The 27,837-nt window shown below is 43.4% G+C and overlaps 1 protein-coding gene and 1 pseudogene across 8 annotated transcripts in view; both read right to left on the reverse strand.

The window, feature by feature from the left end:
* The window catches only part of SRPK2 (SRSF protein kinase 2), a 286,551-nt gene that overhangs the window by 231,783 nt on the left and 26,931 nt on the right, over positions 1–27,837 (reverse strand). The window lies entirely within an intron of this gene.
* LOC129398205 (small integral membrane protein 12-like) lies at positions 9,602–20,852 on the reverse strand (annotated as a pseudogene).

A 27,837-nucleotide genomic window follows, 5' to 3' on the forward strand; every position in this document is an offset into this window, starting at 1 on the left:
AAATCTGAATTTCCTGTAATGTCACAAAATCTTCTGAATTTTTTCAATCATTTAAAAACATAAAAGCTATCTTACAAGCCATACAAACACACATGACAGGCTATATCTGGCCAGCAATCCACAGTTTGCAGACAGGGCCCTGCTCTACACTCTAACTTAAAGATTTGACTATACAACCCTTCCACTATTCCATATTTCCAAAGTACCACAATTAACTTTATTTGCAAGTCTTTCTGGCCTCTGGGAAATGAACAATTAGGCATTCTTCTGATTTAAAGCCATTCAGGTTCACCCACACTCACACTTTAAAAAAAAAAAAAAAAAAAAAAAAAAGGCCAGGAGTAGTCACTAACACCTGTAATCCCAACACTTTGGAGGCCGAAGTGGGTGGATCACCAGAGGTCAGGAGTTCAAGACCAGCCTGGCCAACATGGTGAAACCCTGTCTCTACTAAAAACACAAAAATTAGCTGGGTGTGATGGCAGCAGCCTGTAATCCCAGCCACTCAGGAGGCTGAGGCAGAAGAATCACTTGAACCCAGGAGGCGGAGGTTACAGTGAGCCAAGATCGCACCATTGCACTCCAGCCTAGGCAACAAGAGGGACACTCCATCAAGGACAGGAGAGGAGGGGAGAGGGCAGGGGAAGGCAAGGGAGGAGAGGGGAGGGGAGGGGAGGGGAAGGGAGGAAAGGAAACTTGCTTATCTAGTTTCTGATTTAAAACACTGAAGGAAGGAAAGGGGGATTTTAAGTAGCAGTGTAAATGACACAAAGAACAGTAACAACTGTTCTATTGATGTCAAATGTCAAGAGTCCATTATGATGAATCTCAATTCTCAGTCTCAACTTCTCTCCCGTAGACTGAAAAACTAAAATCTAAACAGTAGCTTTTGAGTTTGATGAGATATCCTAAAGTCATTCTCACATTTTAAAGAAATGCCAAAAACTAAACAAATGAATAATATGACCCAGCATATCGCAAGAAACGGAAAAAAAATTCATTATAAGGAAAACACATTATATGTGCTATGTAACAATTGTAAGTTATTACAGGGAATAACATGAAAGACAACTGAAACAGCTTATCTTTCAAAGGATGAAAACTTCTCAAACTCGTTCATCTATATATTCATTCATATTTATTTTACACATGAACATGTCAATGTGTTTGGAATACAAGTAGGGCAAGAAATTGGTGTCCAAAACAGACATGGTCTGTGAGCTCTTGGGCCTATGTTGTTCTACATCTGCTCTTTCCATTATCATAGCCATCGGCCCCATGTAGCTATTTAAATTTAAATTAGAGTTAAATAAAATTAAAAACCGGTTCCTTAGTCACACTAGTCACACTTCACATGGCCAAGGGCCAGCTTTCAGCTATGATACTGGACATCACAGATACAGAATGTTTCCATAATCACAGAAAGTTCTGTTCGGTAGCAAAGGTTTAAAACGTTACATACTTCCCTCTCTCTGCTGACTAGACATTAAGATGAAACTTAACTTCTTTCTTTTAAAAAAGAGTGCAAAATTTTACTGCTGTCTTTTAGGGAAGTACCAGATGACAGTCTTTCTACAGGTGTACTTTATATCAAAGCTGTAAAAACTTCTAAGGTTTTCTAATCCAGCAAAATAATCACCAAATGCCTTTACCAAGGTTTTAAAGTTTTTTAAAAAATTCCTGGAGGTAAGTATTTCATCATCAATAACTATTCCAATTTACTAATTGGCTTCAAACCATTCTCAACTGCATTCACAACTGCAGTATTTCCTTTCCTAGAAAGTGAAGGATTCTGCACTTAACTGATTATCACATAACTCTCTATGATGCAGAAAACAGCTCCTGCTTGTCACCTCTGCATGGTGACTGGAACACAGAGGGTACTCAAACAACTGTTATATGAAGGTCAATAAACTGTAAGTCTCCAGCACTGTCAAAAGCAACACAAGGCCAGGTGCAGTGGCTCATGCCTATAATCCCAGCACTTTAGGAGGGCAAGGTGGGCGGATCACGAGGTCAGGAGTTCAAGACCAGCCTGGCCAATACGGTGAAACCCTGTCTCTACTAAAAACACAAAAATTAGCCAGGCATGGTGGTGTGCGCCTGTAGTCCCAGCTACTCGGAAGGCTGAGGCAGAAGAACTGATTGAACCCCAGCAGGCAGAGGAGGTTGCAGTGAGCCAAGATCGTACCACTGCACTCTAGCCTGGGTGACAGCGCAAGACTCCATCTCAAAAAAACAAACAACAACAACAAACCCACAAAAGCCACATTCCATTTCACAACTCTAGTTACTGATGGAGCTTCCAGTCTTTGCTGCTTCTCATTTGTTAAAAAAAAAAAAAAAAAACTTTATTCACTGCATGATTTAAGCAGCACCAAACTGCTTGGGTATCGGTTTTCTGGGTCCCTGAAAATCAAGGACTTACTAAACAGTAAAAATTCTACATGAAGAAATAAAATATTGCACACTGCCCGGGAACCGTAAAATTAATATAAATTATCTTTTACTTGGCTATGAGATAGACTGGCTTTTTTTTTTTTTTAAGATTAAGGTTTCATTCTGTCACCCAGGCTGAAGTGCAGTGGGCATGATCATGGCTCACTGAAACCTCCACCTCTGGGCTCAAGCAATCCTCCCACCTCTACTCAGCCTTCTAAGTAGCTGAGACTACAGACATGTGCCACCGCGCCCGGCTAATTATTTAATTTAGTAGAGACAGGGTCTTGCTATGTTGCCCAGGCTGGTCTTAAACTCCTGGACTCAAGCAATCCTCCGGCTTCAGTCTCCCAAAGTGCTGGGATTACAGGCCACCATGCCTGGCTAATTTTTTCTTTAATTTTTGCAGAGACAGGTCTCACTAGCCCAAGCTGGTCTCAAATTCCTGGACTCAAGTGATCCTCCCACCTCACCCTCTCAAAGTGCTGGGATCACAGGAGTGAGCCACCATATTGACCACAGACTGGCTTATAAATATGTGTAACTACAGTGAGATATTCAGCCGAAGAATGAGGGGGAGGGGGAGGAAGAGGAAAAATTATGGCTGGGCATGACAGCCCATGCCTATACTCCCAGCACTTTGGGAGACTGAGGCGGGAGGATCGCTTGAGTCCAGGAGTTTGAGACTTGCCTGGGCAGCCTGGCAAGACCCCCATCTCTGCAAAAAAATTTTAAAAATTAGCCAGGCATGGTGGCACAAACTTGTGGTCCCAGCTACTTGGAAAGCTGAAGCAGGAGAATTGCTTGAACCCAGGAGGCAGAGGTTGCAGTGAGCTGAGATGGCACCACTGCACTCCAGCCTGGGTGACAGGGCGAGACTCCGTCTCAAAAAAAAAAAAAAAAAAGAAAGAAAAACGGTAGCTTGCACAATTAATTCTAAATTACATTAACAAAGACATCTCAAATGTCTCAACTACTCATGAAAGACAGCTGTATCAAAATTGCACATTTCCTTGAAAACAGAAATCAAAATGTTTTCAAATTAGTCCATACCAGTGACATATACCATTAATATTAATGAGAATATGGCTGCTTGGCAAACTTTTTTTTTTTTGAGATGGAGTTTCGCTCTTGTTCCCCAGGCTGGAGTGCAATGGCGCGATCTCACTGCAACCTCCGCCTCCCGGGTTCAAGCGATTCTCATGCCTCAGCCTCCTCAGTAGCTGGGATTACAGGCATGGGCCACCACGCCCGGCCAATTCTGTATTGTTAATAGAAACGGGGTTTCTCCATGTTGGTCAGACTGGTCTGGAACTCCTGACATCAGGTGATCCACCCACCTCGGCTTCCCAAAGTGCTGGGATTACAGGTGTGAGTCACCACGCACAGCAGTCAAACTTAATAAGCCACTATTTGGTATAGAATGCCTTTGAACTTTTTTCTTTTTCTTTTCTTTTTTTTTTTTTTTTGAGATGGAGTCTCGCTCTGTTGCCCAGGCTGGAGTGCAATGGCATGATCACGGCTCACTGCAACCTCCACCTCCCGGTTCAAGCGATTCTCCCGCCTCAGCTTCCTGAGTAGCTGGGATTACAGGCACCCGCCATCATGCCCGACTAATTTTTCTATTTTAGTAGAGATGAGATTTCACCATGTTGGCCAGGCTGGTGTTCAACTACTGACCTCAGGTGATCCAACTGCCTCGGCCTCCCAAAGTGCTGGAATTACAGGCGTGAGCCACCATGCCCAGCTGCATTTGAACTATTTTCTAACCAAACTAGTTCTGCCCAATCAGATGATACACTTTAAAAAAAAAAATTTATCTAAAGAAAGTTATCATTCATGCCAGCACTGAAAACAGAAAATAAAAATTAAAAATGAATATATCAGAGCAGCCGGGCGCAGTGGCTCACGCCGTAATCCCAGCACTTTGAGAGGCCAAGGCGGGCAGATCACCTGAGGTTAGGGGTTCGAGACCAGCCTGGCCAACATGGTGAAACCGCATCTCTACTAAAAATACAAAAATTAGCCGGGCGTGGTGGCGCTTTCCTGTAATCCTAGCTACTTGGAAGGCTGAGGCAGGAGAATCACTTGAACTCGGAGGCAGAGGTTGCAGTGAGCCTAGATTGCATCACTGCACTCCAGCCTGGGCAACAGAGTGAGATTTTTGTAGAAAGAGAGAAAGAAAGAGAAGGAGGGGAGGGGAGGGGAGGGGAGGGGAGGATCAGAGCTTGTCAAGAACCTAGGAAAGAATTAAGGGGGCCAAGCATGGTGGCTCACGCCTGTAATCCCAGCACTTTGGGAGGCCAAGGTAGGCGGATCACTGGAGGTTGGGAGTTCAAGACCAGCCCGACCAACATGGAGAAGCCCCATCTCTACTAAAAATACAAAATTAACTGGGCATGGTGGCGCATGCCTGTAATCCCAGCTACTCAGGAGGCTGAGGCAGGAAAATCGCTGGAACCTGGGAGGTGGAGGTTGCAGTGAGCCGAGATCACACCATTGCACTCCAGCCTGGGCAACAAGAGTGAAACTCCATCTCAAAAAAAAAAAAAAAAAAAGAATTAGGAAAAGAGAGTAATAACATATAGTAGCATTAAAGTACAACCACACCTTAACATCCTATGTAATCAGAGATTCTTCACAAATATCCATGTGAAAGTCCTAGGGTCAAGGACTGGCTAAGCCCAAAAAACCAGAGATAACTGAACAGACACAGCAGGAAGAAAAGAGTAAATAGCAAAGTTACTATTTATTGAACGGTGCCTGTCTTTTTTTTTGAGCTGGAGTCTCGCTCTGTCGCCAGGCTGGTGTGCAGTGCCGTGATCTCAGCTCACCGCAACCTCCACCTCCCAGGTTCAAGTGATTCTCCTGCCTCAGCCTCCTGCATAGCTGGGATTACAGGCACATGCCACCACACCTGGCTAATTTTTGTATTTTTAGTAGAGATGGGGTTTCGCCATGTTGGCCAGGATGATCTCAATCTCCTGAACTTGTGATCCACCTGCCTCAGCCTCCCAAAGTGCTGGGATTACAGGCGTGAGCCACTGTGCCTGGCCAAACAGTGCCTGTCTTAATACAGCAGGCATTATGCTAAATATATCCCCTGAATTTTTACTTAATCCTCACAATAACCCTGTAGTTGCTATAATTTTTTTTTTTTTTTTTTTTTTTTTTTTTTTTTTTTGAGACAGAGTCTCTCTCTGTCACCCAGACTGGAGTACAGTGGCTCAATCTCAGCTCACTGCAACCTCCGCCTCCCCTGTTTTAGGTAATTCTCCAGCCTCAGCCACCCGAGTAGCTGGGATTATAGGCACATGCCACCACGCCTGGCTAATTTTTGTATTTTTAGTAGAGACAGGGTTTCACCATGTTGGCCAGGATGTTCTCGATCTCCTGAACTCGCGATCCACCCACCTTGGCCTCCCAAAGTGCTAGGATTACAGGCATGAGCCACCGCGCCTGGCCGAACAGTGCCTATCTTGATACAGCTGGCATTATGCTAAATATATCAGCTGAATTTTTACTTGATCCTCACAATAACCCTGTGGTTGCTACAATTTTTTTTCTTTTTTTTTTTTTTTTTGAGACGGAATCTCTGTCACCCAGGCTGGAGTGCAGTGGCTCAATCTGAGCTCACCGCAACCTCCGCCTCCCCCGTTTCAAGTAATTCTCCTGCCTCAGCCTCCCAGGTAGCTAGAACTACAGGCATACGCCAACACACCCAGCTAATTTTTGTATTAGTAGAGATGGGGTTTCTCCATATTGGCCAGGCTGGTCTCCAACTCCTGACCTCCCCACCTTGGCCTCCCAAAGTGCTATAGTTGCTATAATTAATCCCATTTTACAAATGAGAAAACTGAGGCACACAGATAGCTTAAACATGTTCAGATTACATGGCTATTAAGCCATTACACAGCAGGATTAGGGTAAGAAGCCACGTCTGCCAGCCAACCCTATACTACATTAAAGTTTACAGAGCCTATCTTACACGCTTTATCTATTTGCTACCACCCTGTGATATGATTTGAATGTTTATCCCATCTGAAACTCACGTTAAAACTTAATCCCCAATGTGGGTATTACGAGGCAGGTCTTTAAGAGGTGACTGTGTCATGACGGTTCTGCCCTCATGAATGGAACCTATTCATGGATTAATGAGTTAACGAATTTTCACAGGTTATCCTGGGAGTGCGACTGGTGGCTTTATAAGAGGAAGAGACCTGAGCTAGCACACTCAGCCCCCTAACCATGTGATACTCTAGGCCGCCTTGGGACTCTGCAGAGTCCCCACCAGCAAGAAGGTCCTCATTAGATGCACCCCTTGACCTTGGCCTTCCCAGCATGCAGAACTGAAAGAAATAAATTCCTTTTCTTTATAAATTACCCAGTCTTAACCAGGCCCACCCCTGGTTAAGGATGGGCAACAGGCTCACCCCTGTAATCCCAGCACTCTGGGAGGGTGAGGCGGGCGAATCACCTGAGGTCAGGAGTTTGAGACCACCCTAGGTGAGAGAGTTACACTCCGTCTCAAAAATAATAATAATAATAATAATAATAAATCACCGGACGGCGTGGTAGCTCACACCTGTAATCCCAGCACTTTGGGTGGCCCAGGCAGGAGGATCACCTGAGGTCAGGAGTTTAAGACCAGCCTTGCCAAAATGGTGAAACCCCATCTCCACTAAAAATACAAAAAATTAGCTGGGTATGGTGGCCAGCACCTATAATCCCAGCTACTCGGGAGGCTGACGCAGCAGAATCACTTGAACCCGGGCGGCGGAGGCTGCAGTGAGCCAAGATTGTGCCATTGCACTCCAGCCTGGGAGACAAGAACAAGACTCCATCTCAAAAAAAAATAAATAAGAAGAAGAATAAATAAATAACCCAGTCTCAGAAATTCAGTTACTGCAACAGTAAACAGACTAAGACACCTTTATAATCCACTGTAAAGTAGGCTGTGCAGTTTGATGATCCTATTTTCCTAGAGAAAATAAGAGATTCAGGAAGGATGAACCATTCCCTCCCTATGGAGCAAGCAGCAGAGCTGGGTCTAGAATCCCCGTCTTTTAACTCTTCACCACTGTTTCTCCTCCTCAATATGCTTAGCCAGTGTGGTGGTTTCAAAAATACGTTCACAAATTACTTAATTTGCATCTCTTCAAAGGGCAGAACCTGAACTCTCCCTTGAGTGTGGGCTGTACCCAGTAACTCCCTTCTAACAAACGCGGCAGAAGTGGCAGTGTGAGGTCTTCTAAGGGTGTGTTATAAAAATGTAACCGCAGCTTCCTCCTTGCTCCCTCTTGATGAAGCCAGCTGACATGTTGTGAGAACATTCAAGAAGAGGTCCACAGAGCAACAGGCAAGGCCTCCTGCCAACAGCCTGGAAGCAGATCCTCCAGCCTCAGCCAAGCCTTCAAAATGACTGCAACCCTAAGCCAGAACCACCCCACTAAACTGCTTCCAAATTCTTAACCCACAGAAACTAAGATGATAAATGTTGCATTAAACCATTATGCTTCACAGTAACTTGTTATGTGGTAATAAATAGCTAATACAACTAGGGGCTGGGCGTGGTGGCTCACACCAGTAATCCCAGCACTTTGGGAGGCCAAGGTGGGCAGATTACTTGAGGTCAGGGTATCGAGACCAGCCTGGCCAACACAGTGAAACCCAGTCTCTTACTAAAAATACAAAAATTAGCTGGGTGTGGTGGCGCACGCCTGTAATCCCAGCTACTCAGGAGGCTGAGGCAGGAGAATTGCTTGAACCCAGGAGATGGAGGTTGCATGAGCCAAGATCGCACCAGTGCACTCCAGCCTGGGTGACAGAGCGAGACTCTATCTCAAAAGAAAAAAAAAAAAAAACTCTTGGCTAGTCATCAGAATTACATGATCCCTCCCTCAATTTCACACAGTAAATGCCAGTACCTCTATTGGTTAACATTCTATTCCACCTTGTGTCACTGCTAGTTGTTTACCTGCCTGTCTTTGAGACTAAGTCATAAATCCCTTATTATCTAAGGTTCAATTTTCTCATCAGTAAAATGAAAGGGTTAGATTAAGTAATTGCTAAGGAACTCCCAACTCCAAAGTTCCATAAGGATGACTCTTAATTGAAAAAAGTAAGATAGCACAGTTGTAAGCTTCGACTTGGTAGTTTTAAATCTCAGCTCTACAACCTATCAGCTCTAAACAATGGGCCTGCTGCTGAACATTTCTGTGCTTCAGTTCCTCATCTGTAAAATGAGAATAATAGTGCTGTTAGAATTCTTCCAGGTAATGGTTTTGTTTTTTTGTGTTTTTCTTTGAAACAGTCTCCCTCTGTCACCCAGGCTGGAATGCAGTGGTGCAATCATGACTCACTGCAGCCTTGACCTCCTGGGCTCAAGCAATCCTCCCATCTCAGCCTCCCAAGTAGCTGGGATTACAGGAGCGTGCCATCCAGCCCAGTTTGTTGTTGTTGTTGTTGTTGTTGTTGTTTGGTGGAGACAGGGTTTTGTCACGTTGCTCAGGCTGGTCTCAAACTCCTGAGCTCAAATGATCCGCCTTCCTTGGCCTCCCGAAGTGATGGGATTACAGACTGCCTTCAAGCAAATTCATCAGGCCCATGTTCCTGAATGCCCCAAGGTGAGCAGTAAGGAACAGAAAAACACTTTCCTTCTCCAGAAAATCCCACTCCTGAGCTGATAGGAGGGGATCTCAGAAAGAATCATCACAAAAGACAGGACAAACTAAAGAAGCTGGCAGACTTTTTTAATTCTTCCCAGTACAAACTGGAACTAGACATGCAGAGAGCCTTCCTAAAGGCAACGCCCAAATCCCACTTGAGGCCAAACTTCTCCCCAGGGAGACTGAGAGCCAATGTTCTTATCATAACACTCCTCCCCACAGTGCACCCACAGACAAGGAAGCCTGAGCAGTTGTGGCTGTCACACAACAGATGCAGCCTTCAGGCCAGAACCTTCCAGGACCTTCCTCTTTGCTGGCCCAACAGCTGCTGCATCTGCCTGGCCTTCGAGGAGCAGCCAGTATGTATGTGGCTGTGGGGAGCAAGAATGTGCCAAAATAAGCAACCAAGTCAATCAGAGATGGGTTTGGGGCTAAGTTGACATGGTAACAGGACCAGTCACAGGTCTCCCCATGTATGGTGGGACCACAGAGCCCTATGTCCTCCATTCATTCTTCTCTGGGCAGTTTCTGTCCAGGACAGCTATGGGGCAAATTCCACCTTATCCTTAAGACTCACCACCTGGGTGTGCGGGGCTCTTGCCTGGCAGCTCATCCAGCTCATCCACCCTGTACTCAGAGATGCTTTTTTCCTCCTGCACAGGCTGTGGGTCCTTTCCCCTAACGAATCACTCCAGGTAGTAGCCCACAGTCCTGGCCACAAAGGCCACAGGGTATGTAAATTAAGTAGCATAGGTAAGCACTACGATCCAAAGCACAAGCCACACATCATCAGGCAGCCTGGCACAATTTACTGGGAATCCACTCATGCATAGCAATGCAAGAGATCACACCCTGTTTTATGCAACAGTTGGGTACCACAAATAATCTGCAGCACAGCCCATACTCCTCTGTCCAGCCCTGGTCTCTACCTGCTGGCTGGGAACAGACATTGCTACTCCTAGCAGCCCACATGGCCTCCTGTTGTTTTTTAATAACAACTACAGTCAGATATATAACTCACATGTACAATTCACCCAATTAAAGTGCACAACTTAATGACTTCAGTATATTCACAGAGCTGTACAACCATTACCAAAATCAATTTTACAGTATTTTTATCACCCCAAAAAGAAACACATACCCATCAACAGGCACGCCCCATATTTCCCCCTCCCCACCAGCTCTAGGTAACCATAAATCTACTTTCTGTCTCTATGAGTTTGCTTATTCCAGATATTTGATATAAATTAAATCATATTAATACGTGGTCTTTCATGACTGACTTCTTTGATCCAGTATAATGTTTTCAAGATATATCCATGTTGTAGCATGTAACAGTACTTCATTATTTTTACTGCTGAATAATATTCCATTGTAAGGATATGCTACATTTTGTTTATTCATCAACTGACATCTGAGTTGTTTCCATCTGGCTATGATCAACAATGTTGCTCTTTCAGTTCTAAGTAACAGAAAATACAGCAGGGCACAGTGGCTAACGCCTATAATCCTAGCACTTTGGGAGGCCACAGCAGGAGGAGTGCTAGAGACCAGGAGTTCAAGACTAGCCTGCGCAACACAGCAAGACCTCATCTCTACGAAAAAAAAAAATTTTTTTTTCATTAGCAAGCAAGGCACAGTGGCTCACACCTGTAATCCCAACACTTTGGCAAACAGAGAGGCAGAAGGATCATTTAAGCTCAGGAGTTTGAAACCAGCCTGGGCAACATTACAAGACCACATCTCAACTGAAAATAAAAATTTTAAAAAAATTAGCCAGGCATGGTGGAGCACACCTGTGGTCCCAGCTACTCAGGAGGCTGTGGTGGGAGGACTGCTTAAGCCTGGGAGGTCAAGGCTGCAGTAAGCCATGATAATGTCACTGTGTTCTAACCTGGGTGAGAGAACTTGTCTCCAAGAAAAAAAAGTGATAGAAAATCCAACTCAACCCTGCTTAAACAAATAACTAAACGTCAAGCAGGCAGCCTTTGCATAAGACACAGCCTGAGTTAAGGTTTAAATATCACCATCAGGGCCAAGCACGGTGCCTCACGCCTGTTACCTCAGCACTTTGGGAGGCTGAGGCAAGCAGATCCCTTGAGGTCAGGAGTTTTGAGACCAGCCTGGCCCACATGGTGAAACCCCGTCTCTACAAAAAATACAAAAATTAGCCAGGCGTGGTGGCATCTGCCAGTAGTCCAGCTACTTGGGAGGCTGAGGCAGGAGAATCACCTGAAACTGGAAGGCAGAAGTTTCAGTGAGCTGAGACCATGCCACCGCACTCCAGCCTGGGTGACATAGTGAGACTCTAAAATAAATAAATTAAATTAAATAAATAAATATCACCATCAGGATTGAGTTTCTAACTCTTGGCAAGGCTCAGTTCTCTGTTCATTTTCAGGATCTGCATGGTGACAAAATGGCTTCAATACCTCTATTTCACATCCTCTCCATTGAAGCTTATAGGAGAAAGCAAGAGCCTCTCCCAAATCCTCATGCAAAGGCCCTAAGATTAGCTCTGGGTGGGCTCTCCAACTGAAAAGTGGAAGGCACTAAGTAAAATAGGCCGTGCTCCATCCTGGAGCATGAAGGAAACTAGAGAGAAACCCAAACAATGTGAACCAAAAATGGACAAGAGATAATCCCTATACAAAAACTGAGGCCCATTTCGACTAGGATAAATGGAATCTGGGCAGCTGAAAAAATTTTTAAGCCCAGTTTAGAGTGTTGTGACAATTAAACCTGATAAATGCATACTAAAGTATGTAGCAGAATGCCCAATACACAATAAATACGTAATAAATGTTACTCACTATATTAGCTATTTTTTGTAGCTAATATAGTGAGTAATTTAGATAAACCCATGAAATTTGATAGTTTGGGGCAAAAAAAGACAATTTCACACAGTTCAACATCATACATACTCAGCTTAAAATTAAGGCAAGTACAACCTGTATTTGCTTTTTCATAGTGAAATGTAAGTCTGCATCTCTATTAGATATATTAAATACCCAAAAGAAGGAAGAGTTATTTCCAAAATTTTCAAAACCTTGGGTTAAAAATGCAAGTATCTCTTCTTTAACAGAGATTTCTCTGGTCCTGTGGAAGATACATGATAGAGGCAAAATATGAGAAATGAAAGACCCTGAGACAGCTAGTACTCCCAAAGCATCTGCTACCCTAACAACACTATGGTAAAGGCCTTATGTGTATCCACCTTCTCCTTTATCAGCTAAAGCTCCCAACTAAGACTATTAAATCTTTTCATAGTAAACCATCACTTGATTTTTTTAGGTAAACACTAATTTTTTTTTTTTTTTTTTTTTTGAGACGGAGTCTCGCTCTGTCGCCCAGGCTGGAGTGCAGTGGTGCGATCTCGGCCTCACTGCAAGCTCCGCCTCCCAGGTTCATGCCATTCTCCTGCCTCAGCCTCCCGGGTAGCTGGGACTACAGGCGCCCACCACCACGCCTGGCTAATTTTTTGTATTTTGTTTAGTAGAGATGGGGTTTCACTGTGTTAGCCAGGATGGTCTCGATCTCCTGACCTTGTGATCCGCCTGCCTCGGCCTCCCAAAGTGCTGCGATTACAGGCGTGAGCCACTGCGCCCGGCCAAATAACACTAATTTTTTAAAAAACTGCTGGAGTCCTCCATTCCTTTCATCATGTCTTAGTCTCCTCCCTGTCCCTTTATTTTAGTTTGAAATTACAAACCTAAATAGAGATGACCTGCTATAAACAATAAATATCTCTTCACTATTTCTAGATCTGATGTAATACCAGCCGAGATTGGTGGATCACCTGAGGTCAGGAGTTCAGGACCAGCCTAGCCAACATGGTGAAACCCCATCTCTACTAAAAATACAAAAAATAGCCGGGTGTGGTGGTGTGCGCTTGTTATCCCAGCTACTCGGGAGGCTGCGGCAAGAGAATTGCTTGAACCCAGGAGGCGGAGGTTACAGTGAGCCGAGATCACACCATTGCACTCCAGCCTGGGCAACAAGAGCAAGACTCCGTCTCAAAAAACAAAAAAACAATAACAAAACAAAACAAAAAAAAGATTCAAAGATAAATGAGGCTTTGGAGAAATGGGAACTATCAAATCTCTGGTAAATAAGATAGCCTTTGCCCATACAGGGGAAGCACAACTGATCCTTGAACAACGCAGGGATTAGGGACGCCACCCCCATCTCTGCACAGTCAAAAATCCACATACAGGCCGGGCACAGTGGCTCACGCCTATAATCCCAGCACTTTGGGAGGCTGAGGTGGGTGGATCACAAAGGTCAAGAGATCAAGACCATCCTGACCAACATGGTAAAACCCTGTCTCTAGTAAAAATACAAAAATTAGCTGGGCGTGCTGGCATGTGCCTGGAGTCCCAGCTACTCAAGAGGCTGAGGCAGGAGAATCGCTTGAACCCGGGAGGCGAAGGTTGCAGTGAGACGAGATCACGCCACTGCACTCCAGCCTGGGCAACAGAGCGAGACTCCGTCTCAAAAAAAAAAAAAAAAAAAAAACCCCACGTACAACTTCTGACTCCCCAAAAACCAGAAGCCTTATCAATAACATAAACAGTAGATAACACACATTTTGTATGTTATATGTATTATATACAATATTCCTACAATAAAACAAGATAAAAGAAAACTTTATTAAGAAAATCATAAGGGGCCATGCATGGTGGCTCACACCTATAATCCCAGCACTTTGGAAGGCTGAAGCAAGTGGATCACTTGAGCTCAGGAGTTCAAAACCAGCCTGGACAACATGACGAAACTCAGTCTCTATTAAAAACACAAAAATTAGCCGGGCATGGTGGTTCATGCCTGCCATCTCAGTTACTTAGGGATCTGAGGTGGGAGGATCACCTGAGCCCGGGAGGCAAAGGTTGCAGTCGGACGAGGTCATGCCACTGCACTCTAGCCTGGGCAATAGAACAAGAGACTCTGTCTCAAAAAAGAAAAGAAAGAAAAAATCATAAGGAAGAGAAAATATATTTACTATTTGTCTTAGTCTATTTTTGCTGCTAAAGAAGGAATATCTACGCCTGGGTAATTTATTAATATAAAGAAAAGAGATCTATGTGGCTCATGGTTTTGCAGGCTGTACAACAAGCATGGCACCAGCACCTAATTTCAGTGAGGGTCTCAGGCTGCTTCCACCCATGCTGGAAGAAAGGGGTGCTAAGAACACAGACAGAGAGAGAGAAAGCAAGAGTGGAGGTGGAGGTGCCTCTTTTCAACAACCAGTTCTCTGGAAACTAAGAGTGAGAAGCAAGAATGACACCTCAAGCCATTCAAGAGGGATCCACCCCCTACAATCCAAACACCAGGCCCCACCACCAACACTGGGGTATCAAATTTCAACATGAGGCTTGGAGAGGTCAAACAACCCATATCCAAACCATAGCTTTTTTTTTTTTTTTTTTTTTTTTGGAGACAAAGGCTCGCTCTGTCGCCCAGGCTGGAGTGCAATGGCGCGATCTTGGCTCACTGCAACCTCTGCCTCCCGGGTTCAAGCAATTCACCTGCCTCAGCCTCCCAAGTAGCTGGGATTGCAAGCGCATGCCACCATGTCCAGCTAATTTTTTTTTATTTTTAGTAGAGATGGGGTTTCACTGTGTTAGTGAGGATGGCCTCGAAGTCCTGACTTTGTGATCTGCCCTCCTCGGCCTCCCAAAGTGACAAGATTACAGGCATGAGCCACTGCGCCAGGCCCACAGCACTATTTATTAAGTGGATCATCATAAAGGTCTCCATGCTTATCAACTTCACAGTAAAAAAGACGTCAAAAGCAGTCTTCAATAATCAGAACGCCTCTGCTTAATTGTCTAACGTCAATTTGTTTTATGGCACTGCTGCTGCTATGTCATCTTCCTCATCGTCTGGCAGTGGTATGGAAGCACTCATTTCCATCAAGTCATCTGATAATTCCTGTGGTGTGATGTCTACTAGCTCTTGAATTTCTCACAATCCACATCTGGAAACCGTTCATCCTTCCAACCCCCACCTTTTTTGCCGTATCTACAATCTGTTTCATGATTTCCTTGACTATAAATCTTGTGATCAATTTTAGAATAAGTGCGATGTGGTGCTAAGAAGAATGTATATTCCGTTGATTTGGGGTGGAGAGTTTTGTAGATATCTATTAGGTCCGCTTGGTGCAGAGCTGAGTTCAAGTCCTGGATATCCTCATTAACCTTCTGTCTCGTTGATCTGTCTAATATTGACAGTGGGGTGTTAAAGTCTCCCATTATTATTGTGTGGGAATCTAAGTCTCTTTGTAGGTCTCTAAGGACTTGCTTTATGAATCTGGATGTTCCTGTATTGGGTGCATACAGATTTAGGATAGTCAGCTCTTCTTGTTGAATTGATCCCTTTACCATTATGTAATAGCCTTCTTTGTCTCTCTTTTGTTCTTTGTTGGTTTAAAGTCTGTTTTATCAGAGACTAGGATCTCGACCCCTGCTTTTCTCTGCTTTCCATTTGTTTGGTACATCTTCCTACATCTCTTTATTTTGAGACTATGTGTGTCTCTGAAGGTAAGATGGGTCTCCTGAATACAGCACACTGATAGGTCTTGACTCTCTATCCAATTTGCCAGTCTGTGTCTTTTAATTGGGGCATTTAGCCCATTTACATTTAAGGTTAATACTGTGTGAATTTGATCCTGTCATTATGATGTTAGCTGGTTATTTTGCCCATTAGCTGATGCAGTTTCCTCATAGCATCGATGGTCTTTACAATTTTTTTTGCAGTGGCTAGTACCAGCTTTTCCTTTCCATATTTAGTGCTTCCTTCAGGAGCTCTTGTAAGGCAGGCCTGGTGGTGACAAAATCTCTCAACATTTGCTTGTCAGTAAAGGATTTTATTTCTCCTTCACTTATGAAGCTTAGTTTGGCTGGATATGAAATTCTGGGTTAAAAATTATTTTAAGAATGTTGAATACTGGCCCCCACTGTCTTCTGACTTGTAGGGTTTCTGCCGAGAGATCCGCTGTTAGTCTGATGGGCTTCCCTTTGTGGGTAACCCGACAGGCCTTCATGCTAAAAACTCTCAATAAACTTGGTATTGACAGAACGTATCTCAAAATAGTAAGAGCTATTTATGACAAACCCACAGCCAATATCATACTGAATGGGCAAAAACTGGAAGCATTCCCTTTGAAAACTGGCACAAGACAAGGATGTCCTCTCTCACCACTCCTATTCAACACGTTGCTGGAAGTTCTGGCCAGGGCAATCAGGCAAGAGAAAGAAATAAAGGGTATTCAATTAGGAAAAGAGGAAGTCAAATTGTCCCTGTTTGCAGATGACATGATTGTCTATTTAGAAAACCCCATCATCTCAGCCCAAAATCTCCTTAAGCTGATAAGCAACTTCAGCAAAGTCTCAGTCAATGTACAAAAATCACAAGCATTCTTATACACCTATATACCAATAACACACAGAGAGCCAAATCATGAGTGAACTCCCATTCACAATTGCTACAAAGAGAATACAATACCGAGGAATCCAACTTACAAGGGATGTGAAGGACCTCTTCAAGGAGAACTACAAACCACTGCTCAATGAAATAAAAGAGGACACAAACAAATGGAAGAACATTCCATGCTCATGGATAGGAAGAATCAATATCGTGAAAATGGCCATACTGCCCAAGGTAATTTATAGATTCAATGCCATCCCCATCAAGCTACCAATTACTTTCTTCACAGAATTGGAAAAAACTACTTTAAAGTTCATACGGAACCAAAAAAGAGCACGCACTGCCAAGACAATCCTAAGCAAAAAGAATAAAACTGGAAGCATCACGCTACCTGACTTCAAACTATACTACAAGGCTACAGTAACCAAAACAGCATGGTACTGGTACCAAAACAGATATATAGATCAATGGAACAGAACAGAGGCCTCAGAAATACCACCACACATCTACAACCATCTGATCTTTGACAAACCTGACAAAAACAAGCAATGGGGAAAGCATTCCCTATTTAATAAATGGTGCTGGGAAAACTGGCTAGCTGTATGTAGAAAACTGAAACTGGATCTCTTCCTTACACCTTATACAAAAATTAATTCAAGATGGATTTAAGACTTAAATGTTAGACCTAAAACCATAAAAACCCTAGGAAGAAAACCTAGGCAATACCATTCAGGACATAGGCATGGGCAAGGACTTCATGACTAAAACACCGAAAGCGCCTGGCAACAAAAGCCAAAATTGAAAAACGCGATCTAATTAAACTAAAGAGCTTCTGCACAGCAAAAGAAACTACCATCAGAGTGAACATGCAGTACAGAATGGGAGAAAATTTTTACAATCTACCTATCTGACAAAGGGCTAATATCCAGAATCTACAAAGAACTTAAACAAATTTACCAGAAAAAAAATCAAACAACCCCATCAAAAAGTGGGCGAAGGATATGAACAGACACTTCTCAAAAGAAGACATTTATGCAGCCAACAGACACATGAAAAAATGTTCATCATCACTGGCCATCAGAGAAATGCAAATCAAAACCACAATGAGATACCATCTCACGACAGTTAGAATGGCGATCATTAAAAAGTCAGGAAAAGGCCGGGCGCGGTGGCTCACGCCTGTAGTCCCAGCACTTTGAGAGGCCAAGGCGGGTGGATCACAAGGTTGGGAGATGGAGACCATCCTGGCTAACTTGGTGAATGGCCTGAACCCAGGAGGCAGAGCTTGTAGTGAGCTGAGATCACGCCACTGCACTCCAGCCTGGGCGACAGAGCAAGACTCCGTCTCAAAAAAAAAAAAAAAAAGTCAGGAAACAACAGGTGCTGGAGAGGATGTGGAGAAATAGGAACACTTTTAAACTGTTGGTGGGACTGTAAACTAGTTCAACCATGTGGAAGACAGTGTGGTGATTTCTCAAGGATCTAGAAATAGAAATACCATTTCACCCAGCCATCCCATTAATGGGTATATACCCAAAGGATTATAAATCATGCTGCTATAAAGACACATGTACATGTATGTTTACTGTGGCACTATTCACAATAGCAAAGACTTGGAACCAACCCAAATGTCCATCAATGATAGACTGGATTAAGAAAATGTGGCACATATACACCACGGAATACTATGCAGCCATAAAAAAGAATGAGTTCCTTTGTAGGGACATGGATGAAGCTGGAAACCATCATTCTGAGCAAACTATCGCAAGGACAGAAAACCAAACACTGCATGTTCTCACTCATAGGAATTGAACAATGAGAACACTTGGACACAGGATGGGGAACGTCACACACCGGGGCCTGTCGTGGGGTGGGGGGAGAGGGGAGGGATAGCATTAGGAGATATACCTAATGTAAATGATGAGTTAACGGGTGCAGCACACCAACATGGCACATGTATACATATGTAATAAAGCTGCACATTGTGCACATGTACCCTAGAACTTAAAGTATAATAAAAAATAAATAAAAATAAATAAAAAATAAAAGAAACTACCATCAGAGTAAACAACCTACAGAATGGGAGAAAATTTCTGCAATCTACCCATCTGACAAAGGGCTAATATCCAGAATCTACAAAGAACTTAAACCAATTTACAAGAAAAAATCAAACAACCCCATCAAAAAGAGGGCAAAAGATATGAACAGACACTTCTCAAAAGAAGACATTTATGCAACCAACAGACACATGAAAAAATGCTCATCATCACTGGCCATCAGAGAAATGCAAATCAAAACCACCATGAGATACCATCTCACACTAGTTAGAATGGCAATCATTAAAAAGTCAGGAAACAACAGGTGCTGGAGAGAATGTGAAGAAATAGGAATGCTTTTACACTGTTGGTGGGAGTGTAAATTAGTTCAACCATTGTGGAAGGCAGTGTGGTGAATCCTCAAGGATCTAGAACTAGAAATACCATTTGACCCAGCCATCTCATTACTGGGTATATACCCAAAGGATTATAAATCATGCTACTATGCTTACTACACATGCACATGTATGTTTATTATTGCAGCACTATTCACAATAGCAAAGACTTGGAACCAACCCAAATGTCCATCAATGATAGAGTGGATTAAGAAAATGTGGCACATATACACCATGGAATACTATGCAGCCATAAAAAAGGATAAGTTCATGTGCTTTGCAGGGACATGAATGAATCTGGAAACCATCATTCTCAGCAAACTATCACAAGGACAGAAAACCAAACACCGCATGTTCTCACTCGTAGGTGGGAGCTGAACAATGAGAACACATGGACACAGGGCGGGGAACATCACACACTGGGGCCTGTCGTGGGGTGGGGGGCTGGGAGAGGGATAGCATTAGGAGAAATACCTAATGTAAATGACAAGTTGATGGGTGCAGCAAACCAACATGGCACGTGTATACATATGTAACAAACCTGCATGCTGTGCACATGTACCCTAGAACTTAAAGTATAATTAAAAAATAATAAAATAATTTTTAATAAAAATCCTTTGAAGTCATGCACATCTGGACAGTCTTCTCCAGCAGGAATTTGTTTCAAGCCTGATGGTTTTCATTGCTTTTTCTGTAACAACAATGGTATCTTCAGTGGTACAACCCAGACATTCATGATGGTCTCTCTATTGAGTTCTCTTCTGCTGCACTGAAAAGCCTTTCCATAGCATACCGTGTGTAACGAGTTTTTTTTTTTTTTTTTGAGAAGGAGTCTCGCACTGTCACCCTGGCTGGAGTGCAGTGCCATGATCTTGGCTCACTGCAACCGCCACCTCCCAGGTTCAAGCGCTTCTCCTGCCTCAGCCTCCCAAGTAGCTGGGATTACAGGTACCCGCCATCATGCCCAGCTAATTTTTTTTGTATTTTTAGTAGAGACGGGGTTTCACTATGTTGGCCAGGCTGGTCTCAAACTCCTGATCTCGTGATCCGCCTGCCTCGGCCTCCCAAAGTGCTGGGGTTACAGGGGAGAGCCACCGCGCCTGGCCGAGTCTTAAAGGTCCTTAAGGCTCCCTGATGTAGAAGCTAAATTAGAGACATTGTGTTTGGGGGCAAGTAAACTACTTCCACACCTTCTGTGCTGAACCCCTGGGGTTCTGGATGGCCAGTGGCATTGTCCAAAATCAAAAGAACTTTAAAAGGCAATCTCTCACTGGCTAGGTATTTCCTGACTCCAGGGACAAAGCATCAATGGAATCAATCCAAAAAAGGGTTCTCATTGTCCAGGACTTCTTGTACAACCAAAGGACTGGCAGCCAGTATTTCTCTTATCCCTTCAAGGTTCAAGGTTAGCAGCTTTACAGACAAGGGCAGTCCTGATCATAAACCTGACTACATTTGCACAAAAGAGTAGAGTTAGCCCATCCCTTCCTGCCTTAAATCCTGGTGCTTACTTCTTTTCCTTACAAATTGGATTAATGTCCTCTATGGCAATTTTTTTCCAGAATGGGGCACTTCCATCTAATGGGGCACTTCCATCTGGCATTTAGGGCCAGGCACAGTGGCTCACGCCTGTAATCCCAACAGTTTGGAAGGCTGAGGCGGGTGGATCACCTGAGATCAGGAGCTGGAGACCAGCCCGGCCAATATTGTGAAACCCGATCTCTACTAAAAATACAAAAAATTAGCCAGGTGTGGTGGCGGGTGCCTGTAATCCAAGTTACTCAGGAGGCTGAGGCAGGAGAATCGCTTGAACCCGGGAGGCGGAGATTGCAGTGAGCCGAGATTGCACCATTGCATTTCCAGCCTGGGCAACAAGAGCGAAACTCTGTCTCAAAAAAAAAAAAAAAAAAAAAAAAATATATATATATATATATATATATATATATATATTTAGGCCAGGTGCAATGGCTCTCACATCTGTAATCCCAACACTCTGGGAGGTCAAGGCAGGAGAATCGAAGACCAGCCTGGGCAACACAGGGAGACTGAGTCTCCACAAAATGATTTAAAAATTAGCTGGGCGTGGTGGCGTGTACCTGCAGTCTCAGCTACTCGGGGGACTGAGATGGGAGGATCATGTGAGCTTAGTAGGTCAGGGCTGGAGTGAGTCATCATGCCACTTCACTCCGGCCTGGGAGAACAAAACTCTATCTTTTAATTAAAAAAAACAAAAAACAGAAACTATTCAGGCAGATAGCCTTTCTCCTCAATGATTTTATTTCTTCCTTTTTTTTTTTTAGACGGAGTCTCGCTTTGTTGACAGGCTGGAGTGCATGGCGCGATCTCGGCTCACTGCAACCGCTGCCTCCAGGGTTCAAGTGATTCTCCTGCCTCAGCCTCCCAAGTAGCTGCGACTACAGGCGCACGCTACCATGCCCAGCTAATCTTTGTATTTTTAGTAGAGACAGGGTTTCATGATGTTGGACAGGATAGTCTTGATCTCTTGACCTTGTGATCCGCCCACCTCGGCCTCCCAAAGTGCTGGGATTTCAGGTGTTAGCCACCGCACCTGGCCTAATGATTTTCTTAATGGTGTCTGGGAATTCATACGCTGCCACTTGGTGGCTTCTCCTGCTATCTCCTCATTTCTTAAGGCAAACCTCTAAAATTATCAAACCATCTTTTGCTGGAATTAAATTATATAGCTTTAGATCCTTCCTCTTTTGCTTTACAGTTGTCATACAGTGACTTTGCTTTTTCTCTAATTGTATTAGCATCTACAGGTATGCCTTTTTTTTTCTTTTTTTCTTTTTGAGACGGAGTCTCACCCTGTCGCACAGGCTGGAATGCAGTGGCGTGATCTTGACTCACTGCAACCTCTGCCTCCCGGCCTCAAGCAATTCTTCTACCTCAGCCTCCCAAGCAGATGGGACTACAGGCATGCACCACCACAACCAGCTAATTTTTGTATTTTTAGTAGAGGCAGGGTTTCACCATATTGGGCCAGGCTGATCTCGAACTCCTGACCTCGTGATCCGCCCGCCTCGGCCTCCCAAAGTGCTGGGATTACAGGCGTGAGCCACCAGGCCCAGCCAGGTATGCCTTTCTTATTGCAATCCTGCACCCACATAAAAGCTGCATTTTCAATACAAGATAAAAGAATATTTCACAAGAAGTGTGAGATTTTCATGCCTGCTGGTATAGCTGCAACAATGGCTTCATGAATTTCCTTTCCTTTTTTTCACTATAGTCATGTATGCTGAATTCATTTATCTTTAAATGGCAGGCAAACATAGAATGCACTCATTCTAACATGCATATCAAGCAATTTGACTTTTTCTTGTAACATCATGACATTTCTCTCCTTCCTGGGAGCACTTCCAGCATCACTAGTGTCACTCCGTGAGTCCCATCGTGTTATTCAAAGTTTACAGACTTGCACTAAACATAGTGAAATATATGTAAGAAAAATATGAGATCACCTTTTTTTTTTTTTTTTTTTTTTTTTAGGATAGTCTCGAACTCCTGAGCTCAAATGCTCCTCCCACCTGGGTGTCCCAAAGTGCTGGTATTACAGGTATGAGCCACCACACCTGGCGGAGATCACTTTTTACCAAGATACGCAATTTACTGGAGACAAGCTACCCACATGGAGATAACTGGCATCACAGGGCTTTGTTTTGTTTTGTTTTTGAGACAGGTTCCAGCTCTGTCACCCAGGCTGGAGTGCACTGGCATGATACTGGCTCACCGCAACCTCGGCCTCCTGGGGTCAAGCAATCCTCCCGCCTCAGCCTCCTGAGTAGCTGGGACTATAGGCACGCACCACTACACCCAGTTAATTTTTGTATTTTTTATAGAGACGGGGTCTCACCGTGTTGCCCAGGCTGGTCTCCAACTCCTTGGCTCAAGCAATCCACCCACCTCAGCCTCCCAAAGAGCTGGGATTACTGGCATGAGTGACCACACCTGGCCAGTTACAGGGCATCACAGGGATACTTCCAACACTTGAGCTCACTGCAAAAGCAACAGGAGGTAGCTACAAAGTTATTACAGCAGTATGGCATATACTACAGTTAATTCCATGCAGTTATGATTTAACACTGCACCTTTATGTTTGCACTTCTCTTGACTGCAAATAGTGCGTGTACAGTCTGTACACACACATTTTGTGTACATTTCATGTTGGTAAATAATAAAACAGGCTAGCATCTACAAATATTTTAAGCATTCATGACATACCTTTTTAATGTTTTTTAATATTTCTAGGGTACATAGTTCAACTTCAAGTTTTTTCAAACTGCAGAAAATCTCCAAAAAATTTACCAATATATTTATTGAAAAAAATTTCCACAGGACAAACACATGTTGTTGATAGCCAAACTGTATACGCTTTTCAGTAATGGGATTTAAAACTTAAGGAGAGTACAGTTACAAAGCTTAGAATCATCTAAAGTGTACATTTAACTGATCACAAAGAAGAGGCAGTGGGCATCAGTGGAGCCAAGGAAAAGAGGAAATTATTTCTATTACTGGTCATGCCTACAGGGTGTTAGTTACTATAAAGAATATTTAAAGACAGCCTTGTAGCTACTGAAAAATAAAATAAAAAAAGTTTTTAAAGCTAAAGTAAAAAACATGGCCTTATTGCTTTTTTAGAAAAACTGTTTTCCTGTATTCTAAGATTTTCTATATAAAGCATCTTCCATCCCACTCTCATAGATGCACATGATAAAACCGTGCAGGTCCATGTGACCTGTTAAGGGTCTCTTCAGAGAAAAAAAATTTTTACTTTTTACTTTTCCTCCCAGCAAAGGAAGGAGTTAAAAGTAAGGTTCTTACAATAATCTCTCTTTGAGGACTAGAAACTATTTTCTGTATCAGTCCCAGAAGGGCTTGTCATCCTGCAGCTTAATGGTAGTACAAAAGACCACTGAATCAGCATCCAGGGCTCTAATCCAGCATTCTAAACTGGCTAAGGCACTAAAAAGATAAGTGACTTTCATCAAGAGCCACGCTCTGCTGGCCACGGCGGCTCAAGCCTGTAATCCCAGCACTTAAGGAGGCCAGGGTTGGCGGATCACTTGAGGTAAGGAGTTCAAGACCAGCCTGCCAACATGATGAAACCCCGTCTCTACTAAAAATACAAAAAATTAGCCAGGCATGGTGGCGCATGCCTGTAATCCCATCTATTCAGGAGGCTGAAGCATGAGAATCACTTGAACCCGGGAGGCAGAGGTAGGAGTGAGCTGAGATCGTGCCACCGCACTCCAACCTAGGTGACAAAGCGAAACTCTATCTCAAAAAAAAAAAAAAAAAAAAAAAAAGACTCAGGCTCCTTCAGTCCTTCATTTTTCCCTCAGTGAAAACATGGAAAGGTTTAAGGCAATGGACTTCAAACTGTGTTCTTCAAAGCTGCCTTGGGGAGCACCCCAATGGACAAGGGGAAGGCCAGGCGGCAAGGACCAAGCTCTCACCTGCCAGTTCTCTCAGAGTAGAGCCACCTTTTCCGCTTTATACATAATAGAGTTCTACACAAGATTTATTTTATTTTAATTATTATTATTATTATTATTATTATTATTATTCGAGATAGAGTCTCGCTCTGTTGCCCAGGCTGCAGTGAAATGGCACAATCTCAGCTCACTGCCACCTCCACCTGCTGGGTTCAAGCAATTCTCCTGCCTCAGCCTCCCGAGTAGCTGAGATTACAGGAGCATGCAACCAGGCCCAGCTAATTTTTTGTATTTTTACTACAGACAGGGCTTCATCACGCTGGCCAGGCTGGTATCAAACTCCTGACCTCAAGCGATTCACCCACCTTGGCCTCTCAAAGTGTTGAGAATACAGGCATGAGCCACTGTGCCCGGCCTACACAAGATTTTATTTCACAAAGCATTCTGCTACTACAAAGTAAGGCTGAAAAACATTGATCCAGGTGCTCTGTAAAGTCCAGGCCACTCCACACATTTTCAGACCCACAGCTATACACGATGTATTTCATCTGTGAAAGATGTAGTCAATTTTACATTAATTCTGCAATTAACATTCAGTAACATCTTATTTTAGGATAAAATACATCATGCCCAATCCCCCCAAAAAACTATCAATAGGATATTCTAGAAATAAAAATAATCAACAGGATAAGATTCCCCATAAAAGTGACTGAAGGCCGGGCACAGTGGCTCACCCCTGTAATCCCAGTACTTTGGGAGGATGAAGCAGGCGGATCGCCTGAGGTCAGGAGTTCGAGACCAGCCTGACCAACACGGAGAAACCCCGTCTCTACTAAAAATACAAAATTAGCCAGGCGTGGTGGCGCATGCCTGTAATCCCAGCTACTCAGGAGGCTGAGGCAGGAGAATCACTTGAACCCGGGAAGCAGAGGTTGCAGTGAGCCAAGATCACGTCATTGCACTCCAGCCTGGGCAACAAGAGCAAGATTCCGTCTCAAACAACAACAACAACAACAACAAAAGTGACCAAAGTAGCTAGCTGGCATCAAACACAGTGGCAACCTTTGTACCCTGGATGTTAGAAGTAATGACAGCACCTGGTGACCAAATGAAGCACCCAGCCACAGAAGTAGGACTGCCAAGTGCCAGGAATTTCTTTTAAGTAAATTATCCATCTTATCTCTACTACATCTCAATGAAACTTCGGCTTCCTGGGGATGTTATTCCTAGCTTACAGTCTTTCCTTACCCTTTCTCCCACCCTATCTACTAAACCTGCCCAACACACACAGTCCATCCAGAGACACATCTAAATTTCAGGAGTTTGGGGGATACAGGTACCCACGCTATATGTTCACAAAGTTGAATGGCAGTTGTATGTTACAACATACCCAAGTTTAATGCATTCAATCATGTCATCTAGATGCTCCTTCTTATTCCTATCCTTTTAGGCTCCATATTCTAAGACTGATTTGAAAATTATAATGCCTAAAAATATTTACATTAATAATGTTTCAAAGAGATGCCTGAAACAATGCACTCTGGAACTGACAAGCCAATTTTTTTAATTAATTTTTTTTCTTTTTTCTTTTTCTTTTTTTTTTTTTTTTGAGACAGACTCTCGCTCTGCACCCCAGGCTGGAGTGCAGTGGCACCATCTCGGCTCACTGCAACCTCTGCCTCCCAGGTTCAAATGATTCTCATGCCTTACCCTCCCAAGTAGCTGGGACTATAGGCGTGCACCATCAAGCCTGACTAATTTTTTGTATTTTAGTAGAGACAGGGTTTTACCATGTTGCCCAGGCTGGTCTTAAACTCCTGACCTCAGGCAATCCACCCGCTTAGGCCTCTGAAAGTGCTAGGATTACAGGCATGATCTACCGCGCCCGGCCGGATTATTAATTTTAAACTTACTAGCAAAGCTTTAACTAGAAAGATGTCTATGTGGAGCGTAATTCAAACATCAGTAACAAAACATGGACATATACATTTTGTAGGATTTATCTAGTGAGGCTAAGAATTCAACATAAAGTATTATATATGCCCAAATGTAAGTCAAAGTATTTTCTCAAACAGTATCCCTCAAAAAAGTAGTTTCGATCAGGCATAGTGGCTCACGTCTGTAATCCCAGCACTCTGGGAGCCCAAGGTGAATGGATCACTTGAGGCCAGGAGTTCAAGACCAGCCTGGCCAACATGGCAAAACCCCATCTCTACGAAAAATACAAAAATCAACCAGGCATGGTGGCATGTGCCTGTAATCCCAGCTACTCGGGAACATGGTGAAAAAAAAAAATCAAGTTAGTCATTAAATTCTGACAGTAACAAATGTAATTTGCATAAAATAAATTTTTAAAACTGTCCCACTGTTTTGCAAACAGGTAGTTTACAAAAATAAAAAATATCCAGTGTCAGTATCATATATGAATTCAAGAAATACTGTATCAGTTGGGCATGGTGGCTCACGTCTGTAATCCCAGCACTCTGGGAGGTTAGGGTGGGAGGATCACATGAGACCAGGAGTTTGAGACCAGCCTGGGCAACAGTGAGACCCCATCTCTACAAAAAAAAAAAAAACACTAGTCAGGTATGGTAGGTAGTGCATGCCTGTAGTCCCAGCCACTTGGGGGCCTGAGGTGGGAGGATCACTAGAGTCCAGGAGGTCAAGGCTGCAGAGTGAGACCCTGTCTCAAAAAAAGAAAAAGAAATGCTATAATGCTAACTGTTTAGACTGTGGGAAATATGATGTTCTCTCTCTCTACCATCTCCACAGCTTTGCTGTAAATTTACAGTTCTAAAAACATAATTAAAAAATATGTTCCCTGGGCCGGGCACAGTGGCTCACACTTATAATTCCAGCACTTTGGGAGGCCCAGGCAGGCAGATCACGAGGTCAGGAGATCGAGACCATTCTGGCTATCACGGTGAAACCCCACCTCTACTAAAAATACAAAAAAATCAGCTGGGCGTGGTGGCGGGCGCCTGTAGTCCCAGTTACTCAGAAGGCTGAGGCAGGAGAATGGCATGAACCCGGAAGGCAGAGGCCGCAGTGAGCCAAGATAGCGCCACTGCACTCCAGCCTGGGTGACAGAGCAAGACTCCATCTCATAAAAAAAAAAAAAAAAAGTTCTCTAGAAAACCATTTAACTGATTCAAAAAGCACTTATAATGATAATAGTCATTGCTGTTGCAAATCTGAAATGTCTACATAAAACAGCTTCATAAAACAAGAGTGGAAAAGCAGTATTTCTAAATTAATGTAAAATTTTATTTGTGAATTGAAAAATATTTGTAACTAACTTAAGAAATTAAATATCATAAGTAGACATTTCACTATTTCATGTATATCCATAAAGTTTACATGCTCAAATTGTCACAAAATTTAATCTTCTCACTGGGGAATGAGGAAACTTAGA

This window comes from Pan paniscus, chromosome 6 (genome assembly GCF_029289425.2).
Source record: "Pan paniscus chromosome 6, NHGRI_mPanPan1-v2.0_pri, whole genome shotgun sequence".
NCBI classification, from domain to species: Eukaryota; Metazoa; Chordata; class Mammalia; order Primates; family Hominidae; genus Pan; species Pan paniscus.